General features: G+C 49.4%; 1 protein-coding gene across 1 annotated transcript in view; it reads right to left on the reverse strand.

The window, feature by feature from the left end:
- fra (neogenin protein frazzled) overlaps positions 1-25,042 on the reverse strand; it is a 356,063-nt gene that overhangs the window by 132,666 nt on the left and 198,355 nt on the right. The gene's annotated exons all lie outside the window — the stretch shown is intronic.

Below are 25,042 nucleotides of genomic sequence, written 5' to 3' on the forward strand. Positions count from 1 at the left end.
TTCGACATCAAATTCTAATCCTCTCGTTCCAGCATCCCACAACAAATCTCTACCGCGCCTGCACAAATTATCCTTTTTTTTTTTCTTCGCTGTTTGCTGTTCGCCCGTGTCATCGCTCGTGCCCGTCAAAGGCTACAAGCTACACGGAAGCGCATTAACTGTCTCATTGCTGTTTTCTGCATCGTTCAGACAGTACAACCGGTTCGTGTTGAGCGACTCATTTTATTCTCATTTCTATGTCTATTTTTAATTTCTAGGTATTTTATGTTGCTTTTCGCTAGTTTGATACTATATACAATGCATTCATTCTTCTTTCTCTCTCTCTCTCTCTTTCAGCCTTGAAGCTCTATGCGGAATTAGTCCTTTCGAGCTCATCTAGCGTATTCCGTCCTTCTGTTCTTCCGTCGTCAGCTGTAGCAGCGGCACCAGCTGCTACCAGCGCATACAATCAGCCTTATCTGTGACGGAAGGGATGAATCGGAGTCGCGCATTTAGGCGAAGACTTTAGTCCCTCCTCTCTTTATGTATTTTATCCTGCGACAAGGCTCCTCCTTAAACGGTGCTCCGCACTGTTGTGTGCTGACTGCCTCTGAACGAGCCAGGCCGTTTCGCATCTGCTCCTTGCAGGGCGACTAAGAGAAAGAAGGACGCCTACATCCTCCTCAGCCCAATTTTTTTTTACTTTCTCCACGTGAAAGTGAGTCAATAATGTAGGGCGTTCCCGAGAGAGCTTTTCAGCAGCTGTCTCTAAGCAAGAGGAAGCCGAACAGTGCCCACAAATGTAAGGCACAGACATCGCAAGCGGGCAAAGGCAGAATACCGATACCATACTACTGGTTCAATTGTTTCATTATCGCGGACAAAGGGTCGAGAGGGAAAATGTTTTAGCACTGAGAGTTCGCTTTTGTAATTCCCGCTGGGAAGTTCCAATGGAAACAAGTCGGCGGGGGTAACGAGTTAATTTGCATGTACAGGTTCAGGAATTCCGTAATCTGCGCTCGATATTGCCGCAGGACAACCGTCATTCAATAAAGTATTTTTTCTCCTCGCCGAAATAGCCGGGCTAGCGTCTAGCGCGATGGGCGGCGGCAAAGGCGTAGGACCGGTGCGAGCGGAGTTCCTTAAAGGAGCACCGCATTTTATTTCTTTCTTTCCTTCCTCTTTATTTCCTTCCCTCTCTATTTCTTTTTGTTTTTGTTTTGTTGATTTTCTTCCTTCTCTTTATCTCCTTTTCATAACGAGGGCGTCTTTACGTAACGGCTCGGTTAAGCGGATCGCTTACAAAACTTCAATAGAAAACTGACTTTATTTTGGTTCACTGCGTTTGTTGAGTACTTTAACCCCTTTTTATACATGTGTATAACGCTTATCTCTGTTCAAGCACAATCGCACTGATTGATTGACTAATCGATCGATCCACTGATTGATTGATTGATTGATTGATTGATTGATTGATTGATTGATTGATTGATTGATTGATTGATAATCCGTTTAATAGATTCAACGACTCATTTATTACTGTTGTTGTAAAAGGGGCAAGAGAGATCGAAAGAGATCAGAATACCGTGACACTGAAAGCTAGCTGCGCCGGTCAGCAATCATGAGAAAAAATAAAACGCACATTCGACAGCTGAATCAAACAGCAAAAGTTGCCGGCGGTGATGCAATGTAGAGCCGCGTACGCGGGCGCGTGTAGAGAGCCCGATGCATTCTCTATGGCAGACCGGCGAGGCTGCAGCAAATCGTGTCAGCGCCTACCTTCCCGTGCCGAATTATTTCATGTCTGTCGCGGAGGCAAGATTCGCCTTCATTTAGCCTCAAAGCTTCATGCTGTTCGTTAGCCCCTGCACCACCAGTAGTATCATCGATACGTACGCAGGACAAAACGAGGCTGATTAAGCTAAAGATGGGAGTGATGTCCTCTCTTTTTCTTTAACTGCGCATGATTTGAGAGGCCAAAGAGTCTTTGATTGTACACCCTATATAAGCTTATGGTTTCTTCCACGATTTACAGCCTCAACATTCGCAGTTTTTTTGCTTTTCTAGAACACTTTTTGTTTCTTCTAACGGCACAAACAACACACTACAACACACAGTATGATTTCGAAATAAAGAACAGCACAATGAAACCTTGCTAGTGGTTTTGAAAGGTGAGGCGTGCCTCCCTGTAGCGTGCAGTAAATAGACATTCAGACATATCTGCATTTTACTATTGTCGGAGAAAAATAATGTAACACGGCTAAACCATCCTCTGAGAGTCTTTTCAATTATTCTATAATAATTTTTAGGCAAATTGTTTTCGCATCGTTGCAAGGATGTTGGAACACAAGTGGGTCTCATCACACATGGTTGGAAACTGGCGACACCAACCAGAAAGAAGTATATAACAAGAATTTATGAAACCGATTCAGTTCCCTATGGACGGCCAGCGGCCAGATGTAGAGTGTATAGCCTATTTATTGTTGATAGGTGCTATGAAGATTTGTTATACAAGATATACTCCAATGTTACTGAGTATATTTGTCAGGACTAGTCTTCCTCCCAAGATTCTAACGAACGATAATGAATAATTACCGCATCAATCTAAATCTACCCCGCCAAGTGTAATTTCTCCTAAATATTCCGAAAAGCAAATCATGCAGAGACAATCGATGTTAATCCGACAGACCACAACAGTGTCAGTTTAGGTACCCAGCAATGTTATGTTAGGTTATAACCATTGAGATGACAAACAGTCGACGAGTAGCGGTGTAATACATTTTTCAGCGTTTACAAAGAAACGGGGGACGATCCGGAAGGCGGAGGATGAAAGGAACTGCAGTGTATATAGCTCTCGGGAAACAGTAACTGCGTTCAGCGAACCGACTAACTACTTTGTCCTCGTGCACAGAAACTACGTTCTTGCCCTTTCATTTTTTTTTTTTTTTTTTTTTTTTGAGAAAAGAACCGACCAACGGCTCCTTCGAGACAATCATCATTTATTCTCGCGCACAGAGGAGCAAAAAGTTCCGCCCGAGCTCAAGACAATCCTTTTTCCTATATCTGTAGTTTTTCATGCTGTTCTTTTACCCTTTGTTCCTGTCTGAACCCCCTCCCCTCTTGCTTCGCCCTTTCCGCCACTATACGCCAGCATGAGGCACGTAGGTGATCTCGGGCGCTGTTGGGAAGCCTCCCCCCCCCCCCCCCCCCCCCCTTTTTTGAAGAAGAATGAGATACATAGGAGCTGGAGGCCGAACAGAAGACGCACCATCATGTTGAACTGAGTTCAAACGGAGATGTGTGTCGACGAACTTCCGCGGTGGAGGGTTTGACAGGCGCACACTGCACGCAGTCAGGCGAATGAATACATGGCACGACTGAATAACGAATTGGGGAGGAAAGAAAAGGAAAACAACCCAGAAACAACCTGAACCCGAAAACCCGCCGGGATAACCCGCGATAAGAGAGATCGTTCTTAAAAAAAAAGAAAAAAAAAAAAGCGTTGGGAGAGAGAAAGAACTGCGCCAGCGTGTATATGCTACTGAGAGAGAGAGAGAGACCGCACCACCGCCGAGTGGTCGTCCAGTGATCCATAATTTAAGGATTCGAGTGGTTGTTTTCGGAGACGTCGTGTCCAACTTTGGATATCTTAGTTGTTTTCAAGAAACGAGCTTGTGCTTCAGACAAATGGCATACGAAAAGGCCACTGACGAGGTTCACTCTGTACACCCCCTCAAAAACCGCCCTCTGGATGTGTGCAGCGTGCATGTACATAGAACTGCGATTGCTTCACTGGCAAAAAAAAAAAAAAAAGAAAGAAAAGAAAAAGAAAGGCATATGAACTGGAAAGAGAAGTAGAGCGGATAGGAGACCTCCGCCATCCTATCGGCGACCCCAGTCAGTGGTCTATGCACTCTACACGCAACCCGGCTGTGGCTGTTGCGCGGTGAAACGGCTATTGGGCGACGTTCGCACCCAGCTTAACCCCTGGCATTATTACCCCACGAACCCATCTCTTGACGATAACGTCCAAAGTAGGACAGACGAATGTGAAAATAAATGCCCCGACTGTCAGCGAGTGGAGCCCCCAACGGGGTAGGGAGAGTCCTTCCCTTCCTCCCAGCTCTTCCGACAGCACGACAACCGAAGGAAGATGAAACGGAATCACATATAGCTCGCCATGCACGAAGGCGCGTTCCTTTCTATTCCTCACGCCCAACCTCCGGTACCAATGCGAGCGGCTCTCTCCCTGCTGCACTATGCATTCAGGCCGATGACGCTGCGCGCGTATGGATGTGACGCTGGCCCATTTGTCAAGTGCGTCTGGCCGAAAGACCACTTGGACCAGCCGGCTGCGTCCGACAGCCCCGCGCTGCCGGCCCACTGTCTACACCGCGCACGTACTCGGCGTGGAAAGCTGCGTCCGCGAGTCCTCCGTCTTGTCACAGAGCGGCCGGGAAAAGCAGTAGGCTGCTGCTGCCGCTGCTCATCGGACAGTCGCCTCTTCAACTCTGACAGCCTTGCAAAGAAGGGAACTTCCTGGCAGCATCCCTCGCGGTCTGCGTATGCCTCTGCTTCTGCTTCCCTATATACGCACAGCGCGTCGTGCCCATGCTTTCGGTCACAATTTTTTTCCTCTCCTGCAGCTTGGCCGGCGACCGAGCTTTCCCTCTACTTTATCCTTTTCTTTTCGCTCGGTCTCTCTCTCCACGCGCCATTTATTTCGGCACGCTCCAACGGACAGCCGCCGCGGCGCGCCACTCTTCCCTGCACAGGGAAATGATATAGAGAGAAGAATGCTGAAAGGCAAAAAATAAAAAAAAAGAAGGAAGAAAAATCAAGCCGTGGCTATGGCAGGCGAGGGTAAAGGAGCTCACTCTTTTTTTTTCTTTTTTTTCCAGATATGATTTATGAAGGCGGTGGAAAACGGCAGCCGCAACGCAACGCCGGTCCCTTCCGTCCGACTGCACCTCAATAGTACGGCGCTGAAATCGCCCACATACACCTGCGCTTTTATTAAGCAAACGTGCGCCGCCCGTTTCAGGACGTTGCAGTTCTGGACGTGCTACGACGCCATGCTGCGCGCGGCCGGCACACGCTTCCCAACGCGCCTCTTAAGGCGAAATCTTAAGGTGAGCTCAGTGTCCCCGAGTCAGACATTACATGCAAACCGAACCATGGAAAACACCGGCAATTCGTTCGCAATGCGGGGCTCGTCGAGACACGCTCCACGAGTCGACACATGCATCCATGGCTCCATACAGCCTGGAGCTTGTAATGTTACGACGCACTGTGGGATGCGTTTCAGTGGATGCTTGTTGCACGGGCTCGGTTTTAGCATACGGCATACTGCCTATCGTCATCGCTTACCCCGGACACCAATTCGCAGGCGTATATCGCCCTGAGGTACCGGTGGGCTGCGAGCACACCTGCCGTGTAGGAAAACCGGCGCATGCGCATTGTCGGCTGGTAGTAGCGGTAGGCGGCATATGTTACACCAGCAAAGAAAACTTGACCTTAAAATGCGGACACCACTGAGACTTCGGGTGCGTTTCAATACCTCCAGTAGACGTCTACTTAGACGGCTAGCCGGGCAGCCATTTTAGGACGCTTTCCAATTCTCACGAAGACGTCTTCGGCGAACCCAACATCGATACAGGCTATACTTTGCTGTCTAAATATGGCGGACAGTGCACGGGTTGCGCTGAGCGAGTCGTGCTCGCTGTAATTGCAGTAGCTGGTGGTCTTGCTCCTTGCGAGCGCCGGCATATGCATATGCACGATCTTTGTAAGTGCCCCATATAGAGTGAGGAAAGACATTGTCTATGCCGTGCGCTGGAGCGTCTAGATGGACGCCCACTGACTGAAATTAAGATCCTAGGTCCCTGGCCACGGCGATCGTCTGCGGTGAAGGCCTCCCAGGCACTGCTCCGCTTTATGAAAATCGCAGGCCTAATCGAAAGGCTATGATTTTGCTGTTACGTTACGTGATAGGGCTGTGACGGGATGTGATGTTGTGACATGTCTGTGATGTGACTGTACTAACTTCACCCATCCCTCTCTTACAACTTTTATATACACTCACTCCTATCCCCCAGTGCAGGGTAGCAAACCGGTTTCTTTCACGGGTTAACCTCCCTGCCTTTCCTCCTCATCTTCCTCCTCCTCTTTTCAAATGACAGTAATGTCAATGCTTGCGCTAGCTAGAGGCTACTTCAGCTGCCTTCATGGTCGTGAGATCCATAGCACTAAAGCTTCTTGAATCGCGCTCTAAGAGGAAAACGCGCGGTTGAGATTTTTGCTTGAGAGTTGGATGCTGTTTTTCCTTTTTTTTTTTAACTTGACGATGAGTTTCTTGAGTCTTGACACTATCGACAAAGTAGTCGCTTTCTGGGCACCTCTCCGGTAGTCAGGATGGCTACTGTACGGCAAGCTTGTGTTTCTCTCTTGCCGTGGCAAACTGTTTCGTTCATTTTGAGTAATTTCGGAAGAACGAACTCGCCTGACGATGCCGGCATGTTGCGCATTAATTTTAGCGTGCATGAATATTATTAAAACGAGTTTCTGTCTTTGGTTTCCTCGCCTACTGACTCCAGACGACAGGTGTAACGGCACAGGCACAATTTTTTTTCTTTTGCTGTAGTCGGATGTCACCTTTCATCTGTAATACTCTTCGCGTTTACAGCCTTTTGCATTTTTTTCCATGCTTACAGCTATGCATGAGCATATCCGAAAAGCATGTACACTTCGGCATCAGTAATATAGAAGTAAAAACGGATTAACGCTATCCTCCGTCAAGCCGTGAGCCTGAGCCTCACGCCTGAGCCGTCGGTACGGTCTGCAACAAGTTGACCAATCAATAGTCGATCTGCGTTGTGGCGATTAAGCACGCAATATTATTGCTGCAAAAAAATCGGCGAACCGTTAAAAACGTGGTTTCCACATGTACTATCGTAAAGTTTTAAAGAAATCAATGTTACAATAGTTATTCAAACGTGTTAGTTCAAATTTTCTGCAGCTAGGTGACGCCAGGCGTAGACGCGTTCCATTACGCGAACGTGTAGACGTCTACGATGACGTCTACGAAGCAGTCTTGCTAGACGTCTAATAATTGGAACGCACCTATAATTGACAAATGTGAAACAATCGAACCCAATTTCCGAACCGAAGCAAAATGCATATTCGGTCTTACTTATATAATGCCACCTGGTGTCCCTGATGTTCTTAGGTGGCACCTGCAAGAAAAGGACGCCGAAGTTGTCTCGCGTGCTGTGTGCGGAACTTTACCTGCTGGTTCAGCTTCGTCCCGTCGTCTTAGTCACGTTTAGCCATGTTGTCCGTGACATATTTTGGCGGAGGTGCTGGGCAACCATGAAATTTAGGCCTTACCTCTACGGCCGCCAGTTTAAAGTTGTGACCGATCATCATTCCTTGTGCTGGCTGGCTAACCTCCGCGACCCATCGGGGCGCCTAGCACGATGGAGTCTTCGCTTCCAAGAATTTGAGTACACCATTGTGTATATATAAATCTGGCCAGAAGCACGAAGATGCTGACGCGCTGTCGCGCGCACCCGTCGGTTTAGTCGATGAGAGCACGGACGATGAGAGCGGTTTTCTTAGACTGGTGAGTGCTTCAGACATAATGCCCCGACAGCGAGCTGACCCGGACCTTCGACCTGTCATTGACCACCTGCAGGGTCGCGTTGCTGATATCCCTCGGCAATTTGCTTGGAACCTGTCTGCTTTCTGTGTCCGGAATGGTGTTCTGTACAAACAGAACTCCAGCACTGTTGACCGAGCGTTCCTCCTCGTAGTGCCGGCCGACCTCCGTGCCGATATCCTTTTTGCTTGCCATGATGAGCCCACCTCTGGCCACTTGGACTTTGCACGCACACTCGCCCGAGTTCGTCAAGTTGGCCTAAACTTGCTGACGTCATTCATCGCTACGTCAGAGGCTGTCGTCAGTGCCAACGTCGAAAGGTTCCACCTCTCAAGCCAGCGGGTTTGCTCCAACCTATTGCGCCTCTCCGAACACCGTTTGACCAAATCGGCATCGACCTTCTGGGCCCATTTCCGCTGACATCGGTCGGTAACAAATGGATTATAGTCGCCACCGACTATCTCACACGGTATGCTGAAACCAAGGCGGTGAAGCGTGGCACGTCATGTGAGATCGCCCAGTTTTTTATGCAGCAAATCGTGTTGCGCCATGGCGCGCCGTCCCAAGTAATCACCGATCGAGGCACGGCGTTTACGGCACAACTTATGCACGACGTATTTGAGCTGAGTCACACGAGCCATCGCAAAACCACTGCTTATCACCCACAGACAAATGGCCTCATGTAAAGACACAATAAAACGATCGCCGACATGATTGCAATGTACATTGACTCGCAGCACATATGCCACATATGCCTACAACACTGCCATCCAAGAGACTACGCGTTTTACGCCATTTCGCCTGCTCTATGGACGCGACGTTGAAACGATGTTAGATGCCATGCTTCCGTGCTGCACGGATAATCCTCTCATCCCAGACGCTGAGCAGTTTGCTCAGCGCGCCGAGGAAGCACGTCAACTTGCCCGCATCCACATTCAGCAACAGCAGGGAAAATATACGCGTCGCTACAACCTCCGTCATCGACACGTCACATACCAACCAGGAGAGCACGTTTGGGTGTGGACACCGGTGCGCCGGCCCGGCTTGTCTGAAAAACTGATGTCTCGATACTTTGGACCTTACAAGGTTCTGCGCCGTGTCACAGAAGTGACATACGAAGTCCTCGCAGCGGGTACTGTGCAGACCTCGCGTCGGCAACTCTGTTGTCCGTGACACTATATATATATATATATATATATATATATATATATATATATATATATATATATATATATATATATATATATATATATATATATATATATATATATATATATATATATATATATATATATATATCTTACTTACATATACGGTCTTATATCACACGCCATATTTTTTGGTAACCATCGGTCGGCCCCAACAACAGTCGCCGACGGAATTTCGTCTAATGGTGTTTGCAAGGAAGTGTTTCGCCTTAAAGACAAGCTATACGGGAAAGCGGCAGGTGGCAACGCGAAAGTAATCCAGTCTTCCAAACCTTCCATGCGCTGCGTGGCCGAACACGCCATAGCAAAGTGCTTCCGATGGGCAACAGGTCGAAAAGATGATCCGCTACTCGCTGTAGTACAACGTGTGAACCCAGGCGTGTACTGCTTTAATTTTCAGGGATTCACATCGTGCACCCGGCTATTCAGTGCAGTTCTCGCGATGGGGGCCACATTCAGTCCGAAATGGCTCGCGCCGAGTAACAGATCTACACTAGCTTGTACAACACATGGAGACTGCAACCAAAACAGCGCAAGCGATGGCAGAGAGGCACGACGCCGCACGTGAACTGGGGAGCCCCTGTAAATACCCGACCTCGCCCCGCAGTTACGTGCAGTGTTAGCTGAAGCTTCGTAGTGCCGCTCACGAGTCACGCGTGCCACAGTCTAACGCGTGTCCCTCCTCTGCGTGCGCATGCGATGGGTGTACCTGCGTTGCGATGTCACTTCCCTCGAACTTACACGTGTAAAGGAGCACCTCAGCGCTGTTCTGCGCCGGATATGTGTGCCTGATACTGCCGACATTTAGACCCAGGCAACACACCACAAGAGAGCTCCTAAGAATACCTAAGAACTCCACCACAAGCAAATACCTCAGCGGAGTCACTGCAAAATTCTAAAAACTTGCCCTATGTATAGCAGTTTCGATTAAAATCAGCGGACGAAAATTAAGGGGTCTTCGAAGAGTTGGCGAAGTTTAAATGCGTCTCTCTAATATCCGAGACAGTGTCCCAACAAGGAGCACTAATACACTGCACAGAACTGAAAGGCCGACAGAGAGTAAGTATAAGCCTCGGCGGCGTCCCTTTGGGTGGAGACCTCCCTTTGAGTCCGCACCGCCGCCGCCGCGGGCGATGTCGCCTACTCAGCATGTAAATGAATTCTCCGGAGCGCGCAGCGAAAGTGATCCTGGCTTCCCCCGAGGAAGAAGAGAGGGCAGCAGAGAGCAGCGCCCTTGCGTGCACAGATGCAGAAGCTACCGTGCTTACGCGATTATAACAACAACCCCGCACTCCTCACCCCAGCCCGGAAGCGAGCAACAGTAAATAACGCACCAGTAATGAGACAGACTACGCCGACTACTACATTGCCGCGAGAAAGCATTCCCTCGTCGCACACGGCAGGGTTGGAGTTCGTGTCTTGCGTGGGCTACGCATATCAGTCAGGCAAAGCGACACGGACGGTGATAGTACCTTTCTGCACTAAAGTAAAAGCACACCTCGTATTCTAGAGCTTAGCGTATAAACAGCATGTCCCAAAGCTTGGCACTGATACTCCTGAACGACCCCGCCGGGGTGGCGCAGTGGTTACGGCGCACGACTACTGTTCCCAAGGACGCGGGATCGAATCCCGACCCCGGCGGCCGCTTTTCGGTGGAGGCGAAAAGCAAGGCGCCCGTGTGCTGTGCGATGTCAGTGCACGTTAAAGAACCCCAGGTGTGATCGAAATTTCCCGAGTTCTCCACTACGGCGTCTCTCATAGCCTGAGCCGCTCTGGGACGTTAAACCCCACAAACCGATACGCCTGAACGGCTTCTACTGTGGGTTATCGAATGAGAAAGCGTTTAGCAACAAACAGCCAGGTTGAACAAAGCCTGACTCGGTATAGAATTGCAGTGACAGCGTGTGGCAATCAAAATATGAACGATCGGGACAGAATTGAGTGGCGCGCATAGAGAATAGTTAGGACGAAAACATTAAAAAATTGTTGTAAGCTTAAATACCAACCGCACTCACCAACCGACTAGATCATGCGTAACTACACACTTAAGCCAAGCTTTGCTTTCACACCTTGCCATCATCCCAATTAATTAAACCGCGTTTTGATCATCATCGTGCACCGACCGGACCGTCGTCTACAGGACAACAACCCTGCCGTTCAGTTCTAACAAACTCTGCCGCGGCAGCGAAATAATCGAAGTTGGCCTCACCAGGCGGGCAGTTCCAGTCGCTCGAATACGTATTCCGAAGCACCGCGTAGCCCGACTTCCAGGGGACGGTTCTGTCTGCGGCCACCGTATACAGCGATAAATACGGAAACGCGGCCTGCCAAGATGCGGGTCTTCCACCGTGCACGTACACAAGGCATGGATTCCTCGCGCGCACGCCGACGGCCTGCGGTTCCGCTAACAAGAACGTGTATTATACAAACTCATCGCTCCCGCGCGAGTTTCACTGTAGGCTTCCGTCCGCTCAGTCCGTCCGCGGCGCTGACAACCGAGGGCGCGGGACATTAAATCTTCCTTTCGCTGCGAAGAAGGAAACGCTCTTACAAGCGCCAACCGGCAAGAGATAGAAAGGGGAGGGGGAGAAAGGCGCTGCACGGGGCATTAGCCTAAATAAATAAGGCCGGCCGGTCGCGCGTTACATCCATTATTTGAGCCCGACTCTTTCAAAAAGGACCGCACCGCGTGTGTTGTTCTTGTTTGGTAGTTTTTTTTTTTTTTTCTTAGCTCTCCGCGCCTCGGCGGAGAGGGAGTAAGGGAGACGGATGTCCCTCGGGCAGGGACAGCCAGTTCTGGCGAAATGAACATTCTCTGCTTACATTTTTGTTGTTCTTCCCCTCATGGTCGAGGTAAAGTATACTGTTAACCTGGTGGCAAATCGCGCTTCTCTGAGGCATAGATGGTGCAACGAGTTACAATACGGGACGGGAAGCCAGACAAGTGAAAACCAAACATCACAATTTACGATGGCGAGTGGTTTGAAATTGCGAAAGGCAACTCTCGACTGTAGTGACACCCATGAATCCTACCATGACATTGCCGTTTTTTTTATTTTTTGCTTGTTATACTTTCATTACCACTGTTATCTGAAAACATACATGCCTCTATTTGTTTTCTAATATTTCTAAGTCATCGGTCGATATGACAGTCAATACCATTGAGCGACGTGTAGCGACGATTGTACTCCTAAAGAAGGATGGAGGGGGAAGGGGGGGGGGGGGGGGGGCGTTATAAGCTGGAAAACACACATATTTCAGTTTAAGGTCTCTTTAAAGCAGTCTCACTGACAAAATGAACAACGCTGCATTTTTCCTTGAAGACACTGACTGTCGTATAGGCGTCCTTGGATGCGTCTTTGAGCCTCTATAGTTTACCGTATACCAGCATTGTTAGTGCTGTTTGCCTTAACCTTGGCGGAACCTTTTACCATTTAAGACACAGCCCTCCGAAATTCCTCCTCAAAAGACGGTTGGCACTTTATACAGACTATTTGTTACGCGAATATTTCACGGTACAGCTGACTGGAGCCGATTTCTACAGCTCCAGCACGTTCTATAGTATACCCTACCGGTCTTGACGGCCTCAATAGTGGCGCCCACAACTATATCGGAGCACGAAGCGCCCTCGGGGCCAGCGATGAAGGATCGTGACTGGGTCACCGAAATTTCTACCTCTCCGTATAATGAGAGCGCCACGCGCGGTGACACGCAGCCCTTGCGCCGTCGGCCATCGCTCGCCTGCACCATGGAAGGAGGGCGCGTCTTTTTAATCTCCTAGGGCCGGCCGACGAGGGCCCATCCATTGCCCCGCTTCATGAAGACCGATCGGTGGACGACGCGCCGCCGCCAAGCGAACGCTTCTTCTTCTGGCATGCCTTCCCCAGGGGCACAGAGCGCGGCTGAGGCCTTTTCCATTCCCAAGATACGGCGCAGCTGCTCGCCCGGATCAACCGACCTCGGTCGCTCGGCGTACGCGTGAGACGAGAAGACATCATCGGCGCCCACTCTGTCGTTCTACAACTGATGTATATGCCGGATTTGGAAGGCCGTACGCGAGCTTAATATATACGCAAGCGGACGAAAAAAAAAAGATATACAGAAGAGAGCGCACTGAAAAAAAAAAAAAAAAAAAAAACTCGACCAAGCAAGCAAAAAAAATAAAAACGAATATAACATGAGCGCATGGTACAAAAGTAAATTTAGTGCGGAATGAATGAAGGCAGCGTCCCATCGAGCGATTTAGTACAAGCCGCCACTGAACCCTGGTTAGCAGCGCTCTTCAGAAAAGGCATTTGAAATTTTGTCGCCCGAAGGCCAGCTTCGAAAGGATTTTCGATGTGTTCACCGCAGTGCGAGTTATTTGAACGACTAGCAGCATACATTACGGATTAAAAATGTTTCTACCGTTTAGCATTTCAAACCACGTGTCTCAAGCAATAAATACCTAGCGCTAAACAGACACGGACACAGCGAGACAAACAGGACGAGCGCTGTTTGTCTTGTGTTTGTTTAGCGCCATGTCTCAAGTGAACCATCACCAACTCGCCCAAGCTTCCATTCTGGCAATAAATACCTGCCACAGCGGTCGTGCCATATTAACGCCATTCTTATGCGGTTTCATATATCGTCTAACTTCCTCCTTACATGTGTTGCAACACCAGGCTTCCAACACCAGGACGCCAAGTGAGCGTCCAAGAGGTTCACGCCTTCCAGGCAATAGCAGATGCACTCGCTCCCCCCCCCCCCCCTCCCCGCCAAACGACTCCCGCCCCCTTTCCCCAGTTCCCCAGTATACATGCATGACCGGAAATCAAGTCTGAGACTCGAGAGACGGCTGCAAAAACGACCCAGATGCATCGCAAAGAACGCTCTCGGCGTGCGTTCGCTGCCTGTCTACAGTGCGCGCCTCTCTGCAGGCCGCGCGCGGGCAGACAAAAAACAAAGGTCATGAATAATAATACCGCGCAACCGCGAGTGGCAAGCGTGAAGCGTTCTCAGCGCCACTCGGGTGGGCTCGATATTTCATCACACCACACAATGGTCCTATCAACTCCCCCGGACTTCGGGAAGTCAGCCATTATAGTTGCGACCAGGAAGCATGTCCGCATATACTACGAGCGCGCTGAACGAAACGCAACAAAGCCGCAAGCACATACCACCGCTGTTCACTGTTCGCAAGAGGCGACGACCCCACATTGGGAGTAGTGCACGAGCGTTTCTGCACTTCCGAAACTATAGGTGGCTTTTGTATAAGCTGCTCCAACATCCCCACCTATCCGAAATCTGTGCCGGCCTCCCCTCCTTCGTTTTTGTGTCGGGCCGTGTAAGGATGGAGTAAATCTGAATACCTGCGCGCACTGTGCATCGCCGGACGAGGCGGAGCGTAAAGAGGCGCGTCCACTAACGTGGTCGGCAAGAAAACGTCACGGAGGGCCTTTAGTGTGTGCACTGCTACGTGCACGGCAGCAACAAGTGTGCAAGGTGCGTGATATGGAAGTGGTAACAAGCAGAGAGAGTTCGGATGCAGAGGCATGCTCGAGGTATCAACATCGCGCGAACTCAGCGCCTGCTATTAATAGCTGCTCACGCCTGCACCGCACAGCTTCAATGTGAACTCGTTATTAAGAGACGGGAAGACCGCATACGTATACAGCGTACCAGAGCCGCAACGAACGAAATCCGTGACGTTAACTGCACGACGCTCCCGACTGATCGTGACAGCTCAAGTAAAACAGTTCGTGAAACTTACTCGCGCGTGGCGATAACTCTTTCTCGCTCTCACAATGGGAAATTGAGAGGCTGTGCGCAGCGACCCAATATGGAGGCAACAGCGGGGGAAGGACTAGCATACACTCGTTATAGAGCACAAGGTCGCACGACGATGTATGCTATATATACTACATATACTGTCCAATGTTCCGCACGCAAAAAAAGACAGCAGCAGCACCTTCCCGTGTTGTCAAACACAGCGCAGGCTTCAAACCTCGAAAGGCTCCTAACTATGTTCGTATCACAGCGCCGGGAACTGAGCGCATACAATACGACGACGAGGACAGGAACTGGAAGAACAGCGGGGGCTACATTCTTATAGAGGCAGCCAAGTCGGCAGAGTGATCGTGATCCCATATACTGTCTCCTTACGCGTCAGAATAGCCGCACGGCATTAAAATACGCTTTGAGAAATAACACATTTTCCCTCATAAGCGAGCATTGTAGTCCACCGAAAGGTCAGACAACCTGTCGCGGGTGATCATCACAAATAGCCAAGTATAACGCAATACAGAATTGATCCAACACAACCCAGTGCCCCATTTTTCTTTTGCCGGCTACTCTAGCAATTCTGCAAAAAGCTGTTTACTGCGACAAATAAGTAGTGAGTAAAAGAGTTGTGCGACAGTTCAGCCCAGGTCTTTATAATCAAAGAGTAACGTGTACAAAAAGGGAAAATGAATTATGCGAGCACTAACAGCTAGGGTGGTATTCGGGTTTATTTATATGATATGAATACCATTAAGAAATCACTTCGCCGCAGAGAGAACTTGTGCCCTCTCGCGCGCTTCGCTCTTCCAAACGAAACTGCCAGAACCGTCCCTCCCAGGGGTGAAACCTTAAGTGCACTCTTATGCCTCCGAGAAATAAGATCCACTAGGTATCACAATTTCACGAACACTACGAAGAGTTTGCTTCTAGAACGAAAGAGGAACGGGAGGAAGATAAAAAATTCAACTGAAACGCTGGAGAGGCACTCGGCTGGGAAGTGAATATTAATCGCTGAACTCGAAGCACTCGACAGACTAATTTCAAGGCTAGCTCAATCCATCGCTACGCTTTCATTGTCTCTGTATACTACAATCCTCCACGATTTCACCTAAGAAGCTTAGCCTACTCAAGGACCGGCGAGCAGGACCCCGAGCACGCAACGCTGCCAGAGACCGCCTCATACAGGGTAGCGCATAAAGCCTAGCTCCAAGGAACGAGCCTGTAGCTATAGCTTCCCGCAACGCACGAGTGCGCAGGGGGGAGCGCAGTTAACGAAAAAAGAAAAATAAGCATTCAAAACAAAACAAAATCATAATAAAGAGCATATGCATGGGGCGGCGTATTCAGCTGAATCAAGCGAAAGAGAGATGAAAGATGAAGAAGCGTTGCGGGGGTGGAATGCTTTTTCTGCTCGCCTACCCCTCATTCTTCCCTCTTCTCAGAGTAAACCGGAAAAACTAGTTTGGCGAGGGTAATGGCTTCGCGCCTTCCCACGGCTGGATCCGAACGAGCAGATGTGAAGGAAATAAAAAAAAAAAAAAAAAGCGTGGTGGATAGGAGGGGGAGTAACTTGCAAAGGTACGAACCGGTGGCGATTGTTAGAACCGGAATTGAGAGAACAGAAAAGAACGACGAGGGTGGAACAACGGGACGAAGGAGGAAGTGGGAAGCGAACTCATTTTGTGCTTTTTGATTTTCTCTCCAGCCTCAGGCTCGTTCACCCAACAATAAAAATCCGACGAGAGAAGCGGATTCGTTCGCTGGAAAACACTCGCGCATCGTGAAACGCGTTCCGAACTCAAGAGAAAACACAGCCTAGCTGTTCTGTCGGACCAGTAGCGAACGCGGCTCCGCTGCTGCTGACGTTCGCGGAAACAAAATGAGCAAACAATGAAAAAAAAAAATATATATATATATATGCGGGCAAGCATCGACCGCGCCACGTTCCCTTCCGTGCGCATACATGATGCGCGACTGTGGAAACGAGGTGAAGGCGCGTTCTAGCCATCCATAAACATCGTTCCGGGACTAAAACGCAACAATATAGCGCCGTGTAGCTCCGGCGACGCGCATACATCGTTTGCGCGCTTATTTGTCGTCACATCTGGCTCTCATGCCTAATGGCTTCGCAACGGCCGGCCGTACGCAGTGAAAGTGTACTGACGAACTGGGCGAAACGCGCAGCCGTTACGTGCCGTAAATGACGCCGCGTGCTCATGAGGCTAAACGCGCTTATAATAATGCGTATGCAAATTCTAATGAGCGGTAATAAAGGCGCTGCACGCGAACTACTATACGCTAATGGCGTTTCAAACAGATGGAAAGGGGTCAAAACGGGTACACAGCATTATAAGCACGTTATGCGAAAATGCGAAAATACCGAAGTGCACTAACCGTGTGGACTTCGACATTTTGTGGACTTGTGGTGTTCGGTGTTTGCGTCTCGTTACTACCTCGCTGTCGCAGAATGTGTGACACGTGGAGAGGCCGTGCCCTTCTCTTGGTTCCCTTCAGCATGGCGAACAAAATGCTCGTTGCATACATTCTCGGCTGACGTGATAACAGATTCCGCGCAACCGTTGCTGCGCAGCAATTAAGAGTAACGGTTTTTGTAATCTCAGATAATCTGAAACACCTGGTATGCGGTACAGTATGATATGGTTTCCTAAATCACCTGGTATGCTAAGACCGGCCTCAGCAATGTGCGATCAGCATGTGATCAAAACAAAGAGGAAGAAACTGGGTACAAAGAACACGTCTACTGCATCACCTTCCGGCAATATATTTTTCTTGGACACAATCAGAGGGGAACTCAGTCTGCCTTATTTTCTACCTCGCCTCTTCTTTCTTTATCTCTCCACTCCCTCCCCCTTCGCATCCTTCAGAACTCGAGGGAGTACTCAATGGGCTGAACTTCTCTGACTCTCTCGTTCCCTCTTTTCGGCCGCAGCACACTCCTTAGTTTCGACGATGACTTCGGCACTCGCCCAAAATGTGTCAACTTCCTCCTTTTCGGGCTCCTCCAATTTTCCCTGCAGCAATTTTTCGAAGAAAAACGAGGGGCGACCCGAAAAGACTTTTTCTCCCGATAACAGAACGTCCACTGCAGAAAGCCACTGCGCGCACACACGGGGCCACGAAAAGCCATACGTCACGCGTACAGCAAATAGAAGCGACCTACGGGCAAATTTCTCTCACGCCGCGAACAAAAGAAGCCATCGGAGGTCGTGCGCGCGACGCAGCCTGTAATTTCGTTCCGGTCAACGGGTTCGAGCTCGAGTGGTAAATCACTACCAACGGCCGATTCGTGCAAACACAACTCAAAACGGCAACTCCCGCGTGCACACCCACTCGCCCAAAACGTTCTCAAAAGAATATCTGGCAGCTTCCAGGGGGAAAAGAAAAAAAAAAGAAAAGTATGTAGAAAAAGGCTAGGCAGAAGACTCGAGGATACGACATATTGGCCGCGCCAATAGTTTACGCCAAACGCCAAACACAAAGACGAAGAATGCACTAACGACGGCAGTCAGGCGGCAGCAGTCGAAGAAAGGCGCAGACCACAGCACTGCTCTCTCCCTGCCACAGTTCGATAGTTTCACGCAGGAAAAGAATACGAATTATGTGCAGGAACCACGGGCAAAATTACATCGCAGGCTCATTATAGTCGAGACTGTAGTCAGGATTGGAGCCGCTGCACCACCAGCGGCTTCTACTACAGTACCTCAATCCACACCAAGGCCGCGTCGCAGACGAATAAATAATGCGAGGTCACGACCACCTGCAATCACAGACCGCGCGCTACGCGCAATCCTCGGGTCAAGAGGAGTCGGATCAGGATCAAGGACGCGTCCCCTGAGCTCCTTCGCCGCCGCCCGGGTCATATTCCCGTTTTCTCGTATAATTTATCGCCTCCTCAGCGGAACGCCACACGCATATATCGCTTGATCCGAAAAGTGATGGAGGCGATGGCGCCGTTTCCACCTCTCGATCACTGCGGCGCAGAATTTCTCGGGAGATCGCGCGACGTTTGGCGACCTCGTAATGGAAGGTCGGCATTGAGGCGGCGAGCAATTTTGCGACATTCCGAATCGGATTATTGCGAAGGTTTAATTTTGTTTACAGGGTGTAACGCCCCAAGAACGACTCAGGCTGAAGGAAGCCGAAGTGGTGAACTCGGGAAATATCGACGACGTGAGGTTCTTTAACGTGCACTGACATCGCAAACACACGGGCGCTTTATTGCTTTTCGCCTTTATCGAAAAGCGGCTCGCCACGGCCGGGATTTGATCCCGTTTCAGCGGGATCAGCAGTCGAGCCCGGTAACCACAGCGCCACTGCAGCGGGGCAGAACGCGAAGAAGGTGAATTATGACAGCAGTTAAGTGCGAATTTTCGCGGCAGCGACATTTAGGGGCGTGCGATATATTCTCCTTCTGAATAACGAATCAAATAACTTCTTATTAGGTTACTCGAACGAATTAAATCGCGTATTTCGGTAATTATTTGAACAGAATGGAAAGCGAGAGATTGGGAAAAAAATTAATAAAACATGTAGTGCTCGCATCCAGTGTTTCCGCATAGTTCAGTGTTTAGTTGCATCGAGATTTTCGAGCATGTTTGTTTGTTGCAAAGATATCAGTTCTACTTTTTAAGCGTTTAAATTTTTCTCCTGCTTGGGCGCTTGTGTTTTGCTCGTTGCGTTCTACTTTTGTTGTCTGTATACCTTCACCACTCCCACCTTGGTCTTAACTCGACTGATAGTATCTCAAATAAATAAATAAATAAATAAATAAATACGTTGCGAACTTTTTGAATACTTTTCGAACAAGGCCTCTTGGAGCATTTTTCTTCGACGAATGACATTGCTCATAAGGCAACCTAATTGGCCAAGCGGAGCTCGCAGCATTCAGCACTACCAACGCCGGCTTCTAGTAATTTGAGACCACCGGCGCGGTCGGGCTTGCTTTCGAACAGTACGGTTGGATGTCCGGACGTCATTTTCTGCTGTTTTTAAAGCCATCCAAGGCTTTGACAGTTACTTCCGACCACCGATAGTGGCGAAAGAACGCCGCCTGTTCGAAAATGGTCGCGTTTACAACGCGAAAGATGTCGACCTCACCGAGAAGTGCCTCTTGCGACGAAACAAGCGTGCGTACGACGTTGAGCTTCGTGCGGGTAAACGGAGTTTGTTTGTTTGTTTATTTATTTATTTATTTATTTATTTATTTATTTATTTATTTATTTATTTATTTATTTATTTATTTATTTATAAATAATGCTGCGCCCACGTGTTATGTGCACGTCTGTCTGACACCCAGAACGCTGAAAACGAGAATGCAGCTTGTGAGAGATTTACCTCTCGTTCCTTTTTTGTTTGTTTGTTTGTTTGTTTGTTTACTTGCAGCATCACCAAACTTTCCTCGCGGTTTCATTTTCTTTTTGTTTCGTACCATGCCAAACACTTTTGTATCGCGCGCGCGGCCTCCGACAGTGCAGCGCTGCTTACAGGAAGGCAGGTTCAGTTGCCGGTAGGGATGCCTTCGCGACTGCAAGCACCGCCCGGCTATGTATAGCGTGCTAGTGCTAGCTTCATCAACGGAAACGAGCATGCATTTGTAGCTCCGTACTACAAGTGTGGGGAAAGCCGGCCCTCAACGACTAAGCGTCGATAAGTTAGGTCCTTCGGGGTATGATTTTTTTTTTTTTTTCTATCAATGGTGCAACGATCCAGCACCTATCGATCTATTAGCAGCATGAGCATTCAGTGCAAGAGTTTTTTTCTGCCTGCAGCTATGTACAAAGTTCGTGCCCCGCTCACAGGACTTCACTTGCCTCCACACATCGCTGTTAGACTTTTTCGGCACCCTACGGACTATATTTACCTTTAATTATCTGTAAATCGAAATTTTGACCGTTTGAATAGCAGCCCTGTAATTTGAGCATTGGCGTATGCACGCCATCCACCTCTCCATAAGCAAAAAAAAAAATCACTTATTTTACTTCCTGCACACATCCACTTCTTTCATCATTTCTTTCCCCGGAGTCTCCCCTGTAAGCGATGTATACTCGACGCTTGGGTACCCTTCACGATTGTGGCAATCTTTCCCGCAGCAGTACCTGCGCTTACTATTCTTCTTGTTCACATTCTTCACAGTCGAAACATCGCACTAGCTCAGTGAAGTCATTAAAAATGAGTAAAGCCCGCTAAACAGGATAAAATTGTGCACGCAAAAGTAATATAGCGGTCGCTAAATACACGCAACGCCTTTGGCCCTCGTGGGCAGCTAGGTGACGCCACATGTATCAACAAACTCGATGCAGGGTGCCTATAATGTTCACATGATCGTGCGATCTAGGACTGGACAACGCAGCATGGCTTAGGCAAGTTTAGCAACCTTGTCTTTACACCTGCTGTCGCCCGTCTAATCTCCTGAGGTGTGGCTCATAGTGTATTCGTGTTGTCGACGGGAAACTACGCAATCTGTCTACGCGAATAATCTGACGCTCACCGAGTTCCCATACTCAATTCGTGTTGCGACGTCTTAGCTAAGAACAGTGTTGCGTCTTTTAACACTCTAGCTTTAACTCACAAGTTAGCAACATATTGTCGCTGGCCCTTCAGTGTTTGACAGAATTGCTCGCTTCGTGCGAGTATTCACAAAAGTAGCGAACGTTAGCAGAAATAATCTCTTTGGTCGGATATTTAAGGGAACCCCTCCAAGGTGGAGTAGATTTGTATTGAGGGAGTAATTACTCATTGTCATCCACCCAAGCGCAGCCATACGGCTACAAAGGAAAGCTATACAGCTTTCTCAGAAACTTCATAGTTAAAGAAAAATTCGTCCTGATCCGGGGATCGAACCCGGGACCACCGCCTTTCCGGGACAGTCGTTCTACCAACTGTGCTAACCAGGATGGTTAATTCACAAATTCGTCCTTATCCCCGGATAAGTACGAATTTTATTTAATTACGAAGTTTCCGAGAAAGCTGTATAGCTTTTCTTTGTAGCCGTATGGCTGTGCTTGGGTGGATATCAATCAGTATAGTTACACCCTTATTACAAATAATCGCCTTATATTCGATTCCCTTCGGAAAGAAAAATTCTTGAGACACTTAAGACCCCTTAAGAACGATAAGGCCTTTGGGGCGCTACCCGCGCACGTGTCACGAGGGCCCGTTGGGCCTCTAGTCCAGAGCTGGATAGGGCAGCCTCCCACCCCTCAATTGTTGGCACTGCATTCGGATCATCTGGAGGATTGTGTGGGCAGGTCCACACCATGTGGTGCAGGCCTGCCTTTTCCCCGCAATATTTGCATTTGGGGTCGCAGAACACGGGGTGTATTGTGTTTAAACGGGCTGGTGTGTTATATGTACCTGTCTGTAGGCGTCGCCATCTAACTTCCTCCGCTTTGGAGAGCCCCTTGGCTGGGGGTGGATAGTTTCTGCGAGAGAGTCTACAGTGCTGTAACCTCTCCGCATACGTCTTCCGTGCCGGATTCGAGCTGAGTAGCTCCACTCGGCGGCGATGGCACGCCGCTTGGTCTTCATAGCTGGTGGCAGATGGCGCGCGCCACGCTCCCTCCTCGAGACCGTGGTGGTGGTGTCATCGCCGCGCCCCTACGTTGCCATGGAGGCGGTAGGAATGATAGACAAGGAGAACTATAAGGAACGTTTCTCACGTATACTCGTCTTGTGTCATTTGTCAAAATGTAATAGCGAAAAGAAAAAAAGAAGCACGTGGCGTAGTCGGTTAACGCGCTCGGCTGGTGATCAGAGGGGTGGCAGTTCGATTTCCGGTGGAGGATGATTTTTTTTTTTTTTCTTAAAGGCTAGACAGAACCCCGCCAATATCACGCGGAACCCCGCGGACAGATCTGGCACACGCGGAATTTTCACCATGAGACTGCTCGCACAACACTGGCAAATTGCAATATGTGCTTGCTCTAAATAGGGTTAAATGTGGCTTCTTAAGCGCTGGATAACGCTTCGCCGACTGCGTTACAGGAAGCCGTAAAGCTATGCGTTTGAACTGTTTTCACCTCTGCCTGCTAGAAATTCTACAGAACAGCGCGGAGGCACAGAGCTTGTATACTGTTTCTGATTTGGGGGACGTATACTGCCAGTCTGATCACACGAAGAGTTTATTCAGCACGCAACACCTTCTTCGAACACAGCTGCAAAGTCAAAATGGCACTGGGTATCGCGGCTCGATAAGGTGTCTCGATGCACACTACGGCTCGACGTTCCCACATCATTGGCGGCGCATGCGGGACCCGCGATGAAAAAAGAAAAAGAAAAAAAAAAGAAGCAAACAAGAGCTCGGTTCCCGGCCACAAATTCTCGCCTATCGGCGTCAACGATCAAACTTTGAAGAGCCCGTGCGGTCTGGGTCACTGCGGTGGATCATGAATGGTTGCGCGAACAAGGTGCTTAACAATCGACGCCGTTCTCTCTTCCCACCCGCATTCTTTCGGTCTGATGTGACGCGAGGGGAAACACTATCGCGGCCGTCGATCTCCGATAGGCGCTTCCGGCTCGCGGCCCTGCTGCATCCGGACAGACAAAGCCGGAACCTAGGTTTGTACAGCCGAGGTTCGAGTCGACCGGCCGCCAAAGAGGGGGCGCCGCTGTTCCCACGATTTTATCTTCTAGCCCTTATACTACAATGTCGCGGTTTCTGCCGCCATTCGCAGTTCCCGGAAAAGTCGTCGCATGTTGCCACCAGGAGAGGAGCACGCATGCGCACAAACGCCGCAACGCGCTTCACACCGCGACAGCAAGCTGCGATGACGCGACTTCCTGCGATCGCTGGGGGAGATAGCACAGAGTGCGATCGGAGAATTACTGCATGGACCGCTGCTCCACAGATGATGCGGAAGTTCCTCTCGCGGAAAACGAGCGTAGACACAATACCAAGGGTGTGACACGGGCGAATGGGTGTGTGAAGGAGGGGGGGTGGGGGGGGGGGGAATTTCATAAAAGCAAAACTATGCCGAAGAAAGAAATGTTCTAGAAGTGTTCGTTTCAAACACGGCTGCCTCCCATAACTTACTGAGAGCAACTCATGCGGGAGGAAGGAGGAAAAAGAGGATAGTGTGCGATTGGGGAGGCGCCCATATCGCGCTACTGAACGCGATGACTCGGAGAGAGAAAAGTGAAGAAAACTTCGCTTCTTATTATGAGTCAGTTTTGTTCATTGCCATTTTTAAATGCAAAGTTATAGAACATTACTGTTGTAATTTATTGCTTCACAGCGCAGAGATATATACATCGATTTGATTTTTGTCTTTCGGCAAAGTATAATGATCGATGTCAGCCTTCGACGGCTGTGGTTGACGTGAGCATTTTGCTTCCACGCGTAACAGAAGTACTAGGCGACACGGCGACTGTGAAGCACAATGTTTGCAGCTTTTTCTTCGCGTCACGTACATCAATCATCAACTTGAACCAAATTGATCAGATCTGATTTCATTATCCTCCGCCAGCGTGAAGAGTCGAAAGATGACCGCACTCCCATATTTTGCGCCCAACAAGTGACATCGACAGCTCGCTTGCTCTCGTCTCGTCTCGTATCGTATCGTATCGTATCGTATCGTATCGTATCGTATCGTATCGTATCGTCTCGTATCGTATCGTATCGTATCGTCTCGTCTCGTCTCGTCTCGTATCGTATCGTATCGTATCGTATCGTCTCGTCTCGTATCGTATCGTATCGTATCGTCTCGTATCGTATCGTATCGTATCGTATCGTATCGTCTCGTATCGTCTCGTATCGTATCGTATCGTATCGTCCGTCCGTCCATCCATCCATCTGCTAAAACAGAGACTTGGGCAAGTTGGCAATCCATTGAGAGTAAAGAGCGCAAAAAAGACGAGGACATAAAAAGTACACAAACCTCGTCCTTTTTGCGCTGTTTACCCTCATGAATCATTATCACACGGCTGACCGCAAGGCGCACATCCCAATCAACTGAAACCCGTGTAGCCCGCCCCGACAGTTTTCTCAGGGGCCACTGAGCTGAGGCAGCAGTTTCGGCGACGACAAAATGCTGCGGCGAAGCCTTTTCCATGCAGCTCCAAGACGAAGAAAAAACAAAAACAGACATTCCCGCCTGGCGTTAACGCGTGCTGGGCGCCGCACCGAAATTCGCAAGATCAGGCGCAAGAAGGTGAAAGTCGTTCTCACCTAGGCTCCCAATTCTCAATGCAGCTAAACCGTCCTCGATCTTCGGCCGGAGCAGCGAGGAGGAGGGCAATGAAACCGCGCAGTCATTAGCGCGAAATCCATTAGCAGCGCAGGCCTCAGGGTGTGCTCCCCGCGAGCACCTCTCTCGCCCCACCGCGTTTAAGCCCAGGACGCAAACACACGCCCCCGGAAGACCATCAGGGGCAGGGCACATCGCGAGGCATGCAAGGTCACCACTGCAAGCGC

This window comes from Amblyomma maculatum, chromosome 6, assembly GCF_055883805.1.
Source record: "Amblyomma maculatum isolate TAMU_Amacu chromosome 6, ASM5588380v1, whole genome shotgun sequence".
NCBI classification, from domain to species: Eukaryota; Metazoa; Arthropoda; class Arachnida; order Ixodida; family Ixodidae; genus Amblyomma; species Amblyomma maculatum.